This window comes from Sylvia atricapilla, chromosome 4 (assembly GCF_009819655.1).
Source record: "Sylvia atricapilla isolate bSylAtr1 chromosome 4, bSylAtr1.pri, whole genome shotgun sequence".
Taxonomy (NCBI): Eukaryota; Metazoa; Chordata; class Aves; order Passeriformes; family Sylviidae; genus Sylvia; species Sylvia atricapilla.
The window spans coordinates 70898037-70910281 of NC_089143.1; positions in this window are offsets into that span (position 1 = coordinate 70898037).

The following is a 12245-nucleotide window of genomic DNA, read 5'->3' on the forward strand; positions in this document are numbered from 1 at the left end:
CAAACCATCAATATTTAGTAGAAAAAAGCACAAGAATACTCCCACAAGTTTTTTGGCGTTGTTTTTTTTCCAGTCAAACACATAATGGCACAAAAATTCCCATTCGTTATTCCAAATTTCAGAATTTAAAGACCATATGTAATTATTTGCACTCAGAGTGTTTCCCTGTTCCCACCCTTCACCTGATTCTAAGGATTGCAGCCAGAGAACATGAGGACTCTGTGCTCTGATCTGCCTAGAGCCACTGGCTGCAACCCTCTGGGGTTGGAGTGTTTATGTAACAGGGTTTGTTTGTTTGTTTTTGTGGGGTATTTTCCCCCTAGTATTTTCTTACTAACCTGTAAAGCTCCCCAAAAGTTTCCCTCTTTTTAAATTAATTTATAGTCACAAAAATACGTTCTCTGGCCAGCGAAGAATGTTTAAAAGAAATAAGAAGTGGGAAAAGGTGACCAGTTTCTGCCCTCCTATTTCTACCTTTGCTGACTAAACCCAGAGAAGGATGCAAAGGTTAGACACAGGCTGGACCACCTGCAAGCTCAGCCCAACCTGAGCCCTCAGAAAGTTTTATACCAAACCAAAACTGCTGCAGTTAAACTCGTCAGTGTTTCATCAACCACCCTGGCAAATAGGACCTAGAGATGCTCTACTGAAAGTACCATCTCTGTACTGAAAGTCCTCATTGATTGTAAAGTTAAAATACATTCCAAAGACTGTTTCCGTGGCTTTCTACAACAGCAACAGCACTTACATAGAGTTACATAAACCGAGAAATACACAGAGAGGCCGCTTGCAGTTTAAGTTTGGGAGACCAGGTTACAATTTCACAGATTTGATACTTTTCCCTTTGCAGTACAAATGAACAGGATATTTGTCAGTGGAGACTAAGAACACATTTCTTAATTTCATTTTACACAAGGCTATTTTTCATGGAAATAGAGAGATTCATAAAAACCCCCAGGAAAATCATGCATTACATAACAACATCCTTTGCTGATACAAATTCAGCTGGTACTCACTCAAATGCCCCCTTTTTTCCTCACATACCTCTGAAGTACATAACAATCACATCTTCAGTAAAATAACACCACAACCATTTTAATAACATTTTTAGTTTCTTTGTGTTTGTTAGAAAAAGATCAGAACACTAATCAATACAACTAAAAACCAGTACCACATTTTGTTCAGTTGGTACTTCAAGACTTTTATCAAACAAACCATTTGAAATTAAATCAGAAAAGGGAAGGGGTACAAACCCCAACAACACTTTCCCCTCCCCTATTTCCTCCCCACACGTGAAAACCCCACAATTACAGTTTAACATTCACTTTTAATAAGTAACTTTTCATCATTTTTCTTGCAGTCTAGGAGTCATTGAACAATATCAGATTCTTTTCAGTTAAAAGGCTGAAATTAGGCAAACATCATTCAAACCACAACATATATTTTCTGATTTACCAGATGGAGGGAGAAACACGACTCCTACAGCACTTCAGTGGTGGAAACTGCAGCATGGTTCATCTGCTTCATCCAGGAGGATTTTAACAGGCCACAATCCAGCATTTCAACTTTATTGGCAAAGCTGTTTATTTGTTCAAACAGTAAAACCTGCACAAGCACATCTCAGTCATGTGCACATCTGAGAAAATGAGTTAAAACTCCAATCAGAGCTCAGTTGTGGCTCCATCTCTCCACCAGAATAGCAGTGACTGATGCGCCATTGCAGGAAGTGGGATATTTTAAGTGACCCTCACATAAAACAGCACACTTTTATAATCATTGCAATACAATTAAGTATTTTGGCATTCATCAATCCATGAAAAAGTTGTGAGAAAACAAAATTTAATGTAAAAGTTATTTTCCATAAAGGGTAAGCCACTACTATTAGTCTGATAACAAAGAAAGATTTTCACACTCTTGTTTCCTTCTAGTATGACCAGGATAAACAAGAACAGGTGGATAAAATCAACAGCAACCAGAGGATTTACATAATTTCTTTAAGGTCTACGAACACTCTAATCAGCATCTTTTAAGAACCACAAAAAACTCCAACAGCTCCATTGCTTTTATCAAGGTGTGGACAGCTCTGAACATACTAAAAACTCATCAACATTAAAGTCCTGGCAAATATCCAGCAAAATTCCTAGGAACACTAAAATCCATCACCCTCATAAACTATATTTTCATAAAAGAGGGACGTTAGCAGCAGTACCTTTTTCACAAAAGGACACCTAACTCAAAGCCTGTGAAAATAAACCAGCACATTTAGCTAAGCTGCTCTCACACTGTGTCTTGCACATAGTTGAAAGTTCCCAAAATATGAAACACATCATTTAAACAAAGGCCCATGTGCTCCAGTTGAATACCAAGAGCAGCTGTGTCCCAACACAGGTGGAAGGAAGCTTGCCTGGCAAACTGATACTCCATTTTCCAGGCATAAAACACACTTTAAAAATTAAAGCCTATTCCTCACAGCACAAGAAGCAAAACAAACCAAACCAAACCAAATCACATTCACTGGCAGATCACCTCTGGGTCCTTTTCTTTGCTGTGCAGGACACAAGGCCCCAAGCCCCATGCATGAGGGCCCCCAAAGCCCCTCAAACATGAGGGCTCCCAGCCCATCTCACACACGAGAGCCCCCCTCAAACTCCCTCACAGATGAGGGCCCCAACCTCCCCGACAACAAGCTCCCCCCTCAAATAAAACCATGAAAAACCACAACTTTGATCCAAGTTTTTATAACAGAGTAATCCCTGCACAACAGGATCACACCCTTGCTTTCCCACCAGGAGCTCAGATCAGCAGAACACGAACTCTTAAAATACCATCCATGCAGCTTCACCAGCTTCTGGCAGCCTTTTTTCCCCCACCACACTCCCCTAAATATGCTTTTTGCTACACCATATCCCCACACAACATACACCAAGGCCACTGAGGCTGACACTCACGGTTCTGTAGACCACCCACAGGAAAATCTGCTCGCTCCCACCAAGGCTCAAGAGCCCCAAATTCCACAGCAAATTCCTGGAGGTTTCCCTTTAGAGGAGTACAGAGCAAATCCCACAGAACTGGTGACCGCCTCCCTCAGAGCACTGAGGCAAGTGTGCTCCCTCATGATGGGAAATGAGGAGCACCTTGCACCTTACCCAACATTGCCACGCACAGGTGAAGCCAGTCCTCTGAACCAGGGTCAGGGCTAAGTCACCTTCAGAGAGCCAACCCAGACCCTGCTGTGATAGCTCCAGTGGGGTTATGTTTACTCTTTGGAATAGTAAAGGAGAATAATGAAAGATAATAATGAAAAAAAAACCCAAAATGCTATACAAAGGAAGTCACTGCAGCTTAGGAGTTATAAGAAAGCTGGAGAAGGGCTTTTGGCAGGGCCATGGAGTGACAGGACCAGGGAGAACGGCTTCAAATGGACAGAGAGCAGATTTAGATTGGATATTTGGAAGAAATTCTTCACTTTGAGGGTGGGGAGGCCTGGCACAGGGTGCCCAGAGAAGCTGTGGCTGCCCGATCCCTGGAAGTGTCCAAGACCAGGTTACACAAAGCTTGGAGCAGCCTGAGACAGTGGGAGGTGTCCCTGCACATGGCAGAGGGGTTAGACTAGGTGACTTAGGGCCCTTTCCAACCCAAAATTCACATATGGCTCTTTATGAATCATTTCTAACTGGTGCCACAGGACATATTTACTCTCTGTGTTTTGCTTCCAAGAGCTTTGGGTCAGTCACTCCGACATTCAGCAACTTAATTCCTCTTAGACAGGAGGTTTGTGGCCCAGCTGCTCCCTGTGTACAGCTGCAACCACTGCGCCACAGATACCTGCCAGCAAAAACAGTCAGTCACCCTTTCCTAAGCACCCCACAATAATAACCTTGTTACTGCTGTTGATTAATTTTTATTTTAAAAACGATTGTTAATTTTTATGATTACTATTATGGTTTCCTCCAGGTAAGAGTATTGGAAATACCAAGTGCAGCTTTGGATGTTCTACAGTTGGGATCATCCAGGAAAAAGTCATCAGGTTATTAATTCAGGAGGGGACTGAGGGAAAGTGAGGTAGAAGGATGACAAAATGGAGGGCAAACAATGGGAGAAGGGATAATAATATGAACGGAGTCTGGGCTTGAGCACAGCAGGGGGAGCAGGACAGTGTTCCTGGCCAAGGAGTCAAACCAGCTCCTGTGTGTGTCCAGGAGGTCCAGAGGGGGAAGAAGAAGGCAGACACGATGCATCCCATCCCAAAATGGCAATGGCCAGACAGATGGGTCATGGTATCCTGTGCTACAGCCCATTTTCAGCCAGATGGTAAGTGTCCACTGCTTCCCACTGCTCTCACCCTTCCTCCGGCACATCTAAAGGCTCTGGATTTGGGCTCGTCATCCCAAGCTGTGCTGTCAGGCCCAGCAAGGGGCCTAAAAGGCAGTTTAGTTGGTTCAGGCTGATGAGGCTCCTCGTGGGCGGAGCAGAGCGCTCTGTCACAGCTCTGTGTGGTGAGGTGTGGTGCATTCCAAGTGCCAGCAGTGGCACGTTCTCCAAACCTCCTCAGTACCACGGGAAACCCATGAGAAGACAAAGCTTGGGTCCTTGACCGTCTCCTCAAACCATTTCCAATTATCGAGGTGGTTTGGAGTGGCCCCTGAGCTGCAGGGCTCAGCTTAATAGTGCTTTTATTGATAGCCCTTGGCAGGCAGGCATGATTTCCCTTGCTCCCATCTCACGAAAAGCCAGACAGCCCAGAAATATGAGTCTAAACGAATGAACCATTAGTGCCAGCTGGCTATTTCCAATTGAGTTATATCTTTTCTGTATTATGTTACACTGTTGCCTAGAGGTCTTTGCTTCTGCACTAAATTTCCCTAGCTCCCTTATTTTATTATCTGAGTATCATGACTGAATAGTGTACAGCAGGTTTTGTGCATTTACTCCCAACAAGCTGAAAAAGAAATTGCCATTTCTCTGAGGCCCTTACAACAGAGACTCTGAATTACACTTCTTAGAGGGTGGCATTTATGGCCTTGCCTGACAATTGAAAGGTACCAGAAAAGCTGTTGCAGATTCTGGACGTTAAGTCCTTGGAATACTGAATGGTCCTGGTTGGTCTCTGGCTGGTCTCCTGGACAGACAGTATTTCAGTGTTGAAGAGAAAGCCATGTGTGGGGACAAAACTTACAAATAAATGTGTTGCAGTAAGAGCAAAATGCCTCATCCTACAGGATGTGGAAATACTTCTGGAAGAGGAGACGGGTAGAATTGCATACGGGAATTCAGACCCATTTGATAGTGACAGGACCTCCGTATCCCTGACAGCTTTTAAACTCTGGCCTATGTCTACAACCATCTTCAGCATCATTTTGCTATCAGACTTGAATTACATTCAACAGAATTCTTTTCTCATTACAAATTACCAAGTGCAGCTCCAAATTTATACCAAACTAATCAGAGTCCAAGTCCCTTAATGTACTAAGCCTGTGCCAAGTCTTTACACCACTCCTGCTCAGTACTTCTTTAACCTTCCCATTCCACTAATTACAGCAAGTATTTTATCTACTTGTTATGATTTCTGATGGTGCCTAAACTGTCATATCCATCATTAGGAGAATTTTTTACCCTGTAGGTTGGGATTTGCCTGTACACAACGTATTCTGTGCACACTTTGAAGCACTGCCCAAGTCACAAAAAAAATACTGACCCTTAATTGGGAGCAGAGATGAAAAACAACCAGGTAGAACTTTTAGGGTATGTGAGAGAGAAAAATGGTCAGATGTTCATACCAATTTAGAGAATGCACTTTCACTAGTAATGCTTCTAGTATCATTATATGTGTCTGACAACGGCCTTCTTTTGCCAAATGGAAGCTGAGGTTATTTTATTTACAATACCTATACACTTTTGTTTGTGTTATTCTGGGGCTTTCCTCTGCTCGTCAGGTTCTAAGACCCTTCACATGGTTAAGTGCAGTTCAAAGAAGATATGTGTAGCAGAAGAGGATGACTAAGCCTATGCTGTGTCTGTATCATTGCTGTGCTCTCACCTGCCACTAAATTCACATTTTACTTTTTGACTGCAAAGGAGAAAGAAGTGGAAAATTACAGTCTAAAGAGGAAATGGAAGACATGTACACAATATTTCTCTCCCTCACGCTCCCATTTTCTCCCTACATAAATGCTGTTTCATTCCCTGAAACCAAACTCTTATGAGAAGCTGCAGCTCATGCATAAAAAGTATTCTGGAAATTTCTCAAATGTTGTCCTGAGTTATGAATCAAAAGCATCTCATTCCTCACTCATCTGACCTACACTGACTCCTGAGGGGAGACAGACTGGCTGGCAGCAGTGAAGCAAAATCAATGTTTCTCATAAATACAAATACACATTTTTCTAGGTTGGGCTCAGATTCTTCATCATCACCATCATTGTCACTGCTGACAGTAACAAGTTGGTGCTCCAATAAACCACCACAGAAATGACGAATGACTCCTCTGGGGTTATTTCTGTGTCATGGTGGGACACCTGATTGCCACAGTGTAACACGAAATCTGCATTATTTTACGAAAATGAGCAGTTCTGGTCAAACCCAGATGACCTCACTGCAGCTGTACAAACTCTGCTGTGGACATCTCAAACTGTCAATCATCTCAAAGAGACTTGGGCCCTAAGAATATCTGCATTGCACTGGTTTAGCTTATTTCCCATTTGCATCTTTAAACTTGCTTTGAGGAGCAATAGGAATAAAGTAGGCCTTAATTTCCTTCCATAGCTCCCACAATACGATGAAAAGCCTAAACTGGAGAGATTTATTTCACGTTGTGTGTAGGTAACTTCTGCCTCCTGGAAGAAGGATTTAAGTGTAGGGAATTGATTCCAAAAAGTAAGGGTAGACTTAAACTGTTTTATATGTCCCTGCTCTGAAAGGTAATAACCCTCCAGCACTCACCTCTGCAAGCAGATGACAGTGAAAGGGTGAAGGATAGAAGTTTTTACAATCCTGAACTCCCCTTTTCCATCACAGTAAATGACAAGCTGAGCACACCACTCACCTCACTGGTCACCTCTCTTGTATCAGCACACCAAGTGTTTTCAGCCTTTGGAACAGAGCGGGAGCTCTTTGTAATCGGGGCCAAAGAACAGGATCTCACATCAATGGCCTGGGAACAGATTGTCCAGAGAAGCTGTGGCTGCCCCATTCCTGGAAGTGTTCAAGGACAGGCTGGATGGAGCCCTGATCAGTCTGGTCTAGTAAAAGGTGTCCCTGCCCATGGTAGGTGGTTGGAACTTTTAGCTCCCTTCCAACCCAAACCTTTCTGAGATTCTATTATTTTATGAACAATACAGATTTTTTTTTTTTTGTGCTCTTGGACCTCGAATAGTGTCCTAGGGTGACTTAAACCAGGACAAGTAGCTAGTACCTCCCAGAAATTTTGGTATCATCTCCTAGTACGGGTAGTGGAACTATCTTGGGCTGGTCATGAAACTTCTCTTACTTCTTAGGCTCAAAAAAGTCACCTCTGCAAAAATATGTAACAGGACCTTTTGCTGCATCCCAGGCTGTGTGTGTGTGATATGTAGCATCACATTTGAACCCAGTCACTGTGAAACAAAAATCTTGTCATTATATCTTCTCCATCATTCATCACCATCTGAAGTCTCCCATTGTCTAACTGCCAGCTCAGAAAGATTCATCTAGCATCTAAACACCTATGTCAATATCAGTGGCAAAAATAAAAACGAAACCTTAATAACTCTGCAGTTAGTTTTTTTCCTGGGAAGGATTTTTGGTGGTTGTCCTTTATTTTTCTTTGCTTTTTTTCTGAATGTATGAAGACAACATAGTGCTAATTTTTACAGCTGTCTTACCTTTGAATTGCTGAGAAATGCAAGAAGGCAGGTTTAGCTAACGTAATTAACTAGAGCGACATTCAGAACTCCCCGGATATTCCTGCTCTGTGAGGACAGCGGTGTGTGGCTGCTGCCCCCAGTTCGAGTATTGCCCTCAGAACAGTGTGATGTGCCTTTCATCGGATTTGGGAAGTGCTACAGAGTCGCAGCTGCCAGGATGGATGTGAACTTGGGAATTGTTGCAGAGTTCCAGGTTCCAGGATGGATATGAACCTGGCTTTTCAGAGGGAGCTCACCTGGGGCTAGTGCCAGGCAGTGAGTGAGAGCATGAGACTATTTGAGCTCTCCTTATAATTCTGGCCATAAATCCTTCACAGGCAGCCTGCAATCACTGTCATTCAGGGAAGGAAACTTCTCTGGGACCTAGAAAGCCCTGTCATCCCATGACTTTGTGGCCTTGGGCAAATTACACACTGCCGGGATTTTAGGCTGAAAGCAGGCAGGCGATGCAGTGACACCGTGAGGAGTAATTAGCTAATGCTTTTAAAAGGCTCCCAATCAAACACCGGGGCACGGCAACACTGCTCCCAGGAACACTGCCTATTGTCCCAGGCTGCGTCCTGGGAACCGGTCTCACATAAAAGGGAGACGCAAAAGAGAAGTTAAAAAAAAAAGGAAGATGGGGGAGTAGAGTTTCAGCCATACAAGCAAATGATTCACTCCAAGGAGTGGCACACAGTTTTCAACGAGATAAATGCCATGTGGTAAGAACCTCAGGGTTTCACGTGGGAGGAAGATGAGAAGGTTGTCAAGGGAAGGAAGGCAGGGCAGGAGCAGTGAAGCAGTGGGCAAGGCAAGAGGCGAGCATCCGAACGGAGGGGCATGGAGCACCAGAGGGGCGCTCGGGTGGAGCACTGAAAGGATCAAACGCAAGAGAAGCCTCCACCAGCTGTCTCCTCTTGCCACCAAAACGTTTGGATCTTTGTGCCAGCTACTCCTCCTCAGAGATGAGTAGCGTGAGCTGCTGAGACCTCTTAATGAAAACGGTACTCCTCATCCCCCGGCTCTTCCACTCTTCCAAATATCCCCCTTACATCCTTTTGGCAGGCAGCGCAAGACTGTGGGATGTAAACTAGCTCTGCATTGCCATGTGTGAAAAGCTGGTCTTAACTGGGAAGCTGTTTACAGAAAGGTGTGAATATGGTGAGACACAAATACTGAGATCCCCATTCAGCTACAGAGAGAGAACAAACACTCTCAGTGCACCTCAGGGTTCCAGCCTTGGAAACACACTGCAAAGGAGGGATCAGCAAAGCACCGGGGCCTTTTAAGCCTCAGTTTTTATATCTGTTCACGTGGTGAAATCCTCAAACACATCCATTTGTTTAAGAAAAGACACTTGTGATGTTTCTTGCTCTCAGCTTTGTGTTAATCAGTCCTCGGCGTTTTTTAGCCTTTGGGGCACCTTCGCTTGACAAATTCACAGGGAAAGGGACCCTTCCTGCTGTTGTCAGGCAGATTTCAACCATTTTTAGAGAAACTGAATCCAAACAAAAATTAGATCCTTCCCTACTTATTTTTCAGTGGAAAAATAGACAAAAACTGTGTCAGATATTCACTCAGTAGTTACGGAATCTACCTTGCACAAGCAACACATGCTCAGATTCCTGGCCGGAACGCAAAAGAGCAAAACCTCCTCATGTCTCCCAGATCCAGGTCAGTCGACCTAAATCCAGGCCCTGAAATCAGCCTACTGCTGCTGTGCTTATCTGGCTCCATCACCAAGAATTTAACTATGCATAGTGCTTTGATCCCAACAGGAGACTGAAATGGTGCCTTCACAACCGGCCCCACAACACCCTCTCAGATGACGCTGGAAGTAGTTAATTTTCCCAGGCGTTCAAAATACTTACAGGAAGCGTATTTAAGTCTTTAAGAGAAGGTAATTTTGTTTATTGTCTCAGAATCCTTGAATCCACAGGTTCTCCAGGATTTAGAGAGAGGGTGTGAACATTACCCACACAAAGAATAGCAATGAGGGGCTGGAAATGGGAATTGCCACATCAATTGCAAGCGCTCAGATCGGCACCGTATTTTCCAGGCAGCCTGAGGCCACTCAGAGGATCAGAAACAAAGCCTGCCAACAGAATGCTAGCCATGCTACCAATCCCGAGTGCTGTGTGTAGAGGCGCTCTTTAAAATCCTGTTTAGAATAACGTTTCAGTAAGATTGGATTTATCTTTGATTAGGTGTGTCTTTGAAAGGTCGTGGAGAAGAGGAATGGAGGAAAGCCAGTGTCACCTCAGTGTTCTAGAAAGGCAGAATAGGCCAGCAGGCTGTGCTGCCATTCAGCCAGACCTGGACAGGCTGGAGAACAACGCAGGGAAGCTCAACCAAAGCAGCTCAGGCAGGATAACCCCATACACCCATGCAAGAGAGTGCCTGACCCTCTGGGAAGGGGCTCTGTGGAGGACAGAGCACTCACTGGCAGGAGCTGTTCAGAGATGTCCAGCTCTGGAGATGTTCAACTCTGCCTGGACATCAGCCTGTGCAATCTGCTCTGGATGAACCTGCTTTTAGAAGAGGGTTGAACTGAATGATCCCCAGAAGTCCCTTCCAACCCCAAACACTCTCTTTGTGATTTAAGGAGTGCTGTCTGTGGGGGTTTCACACGGAGGCTGCTATGAGAGAAGAATGCAAAGCTGTCAATTATTCACCTAGAACATATCACTAATGTTCTCTCACTAATCTCCTTCCCAACCAATTTCCAAATTATTTTAATAAACCATCTTTCTCATGCACTAAATTATATTACTTAAAAGTATCTACTTTCAATCAAAGCCAAAAGAATGCCTATGACAGTGCAAATGTCCATAAGGTTAAATTCCAAAGGCCTTCCTGTGCTGGTGCAGGATTGATCTGGATAAAGAAATGTGCACCTTTACAACTTCTGATTGTCTCTATCTTGGTCGGGTGATCCAGTGGCTGGATGATTTAGAATTTTGATAACCTAGTGGGATATAAACAAGACTTTTCAAACATACTTGTTGTGTTTGGGATTTTTTTTCTTTGTAAAGACTTGCTGGGAGTTGAGGTATCCATTTGAGAAACTTCATTAATTCATAAAGGTTTTCCATAACTCCATTTGCTACAATGAATAAGGCGGGCAAATTTTGGCATGACCTCACTTTTGTGCTTTACTCTCTAAAGTTTTATTCAGGAAAAAAACCCCAGAAATCACTACCTGTACTTAGGGAGTAGATGTTCAGATGCCTGTTTTGTCTGAGGAACTTACCCAAGTACCTTAAACTCAACTCTTGCTTCTTGCTCTGGTACTTACCTCTTATTGGTGCACAGGACACGACAAGGGTTCAATATGATGTTTAATTCAGTTGATGCCTTGCCCTAACATGACAGAGGTGCATGCTTGGCAGCACTCTCTTCTCCATCCCTGCTGAGGGTTTGATTTGTGTTTAGGTACCAATGCTCAGCAAAACTTCTATCGAATGAGCTGTGTGGCTCCCAAAGGCAGGCTCTTACCTCTGCTCTCAGGCTGGCTGTTGTTGCTAACAGGGTCTTTTGGTGTTACTCGAAGTCCTGTGGGCGTCAGCACCCTCGGCAGCTGTCCTCTCCGACAGCCAGCCCTGGATGCCTCAGCAGGGCGGGAAAAGGAGTGGCAGGAGCTGAGCAGTCTCTTCTTCCCGCAGGATCGTTCTGTTTGCCATGAGCTCTCTCCCACGACACTGGGCTGTGTATCAATGAATTCATACTCCCCTCTCCCCTGCACCAGCTTGCTGGCTCCTGGGAATTACCTGACAGTGAGCAGGGGACGACTTGGTGACACTGCTGCCAGTCCTGTCCTGACATGAAACAGCGCCTTTTCATCATGGGCTGACTTAGGAGGATAGCAGAAGTAAGAGCAAGGCCCTCAGCTGTAGTAAGGTGTGTCAGCTTCCCAAAAAATGCTGTGCTGCAATTTAACACAACTTTTCAGAGGGTGGCTACACATACTCAGCCTTTGCTATTCTAAGGAAGCAACCCTATCTCAACCACTTGTCACATTTAACCATTTAACTTTGTTAACTACTTAGAGGTCACTGTGATGAATTAGGGCCTGATTTCCAATTAGCTCCTAAGATAGTCCAGCCCCACAGCTGGGTTCTGGCAACAGCTTTGAAGAACCAATGTGACATTTCTGTAACATAGAAATACTGCTCTTCTATCTCTTTGCCTTGGAAATCCTTTTCTATCAGCTTGTCTTTTTTTTTTTTTTTTTCCACTGATTTTCTTCCCCTCACACCGATTAAATGCTCTCCTCTTCTCCAAACTTACTGTCTGCAGTGCCTTTGGCTTGGGCTGGGTCTGGACAAAAACATGCCGGAACACACAGCCCTGGCACTGCTC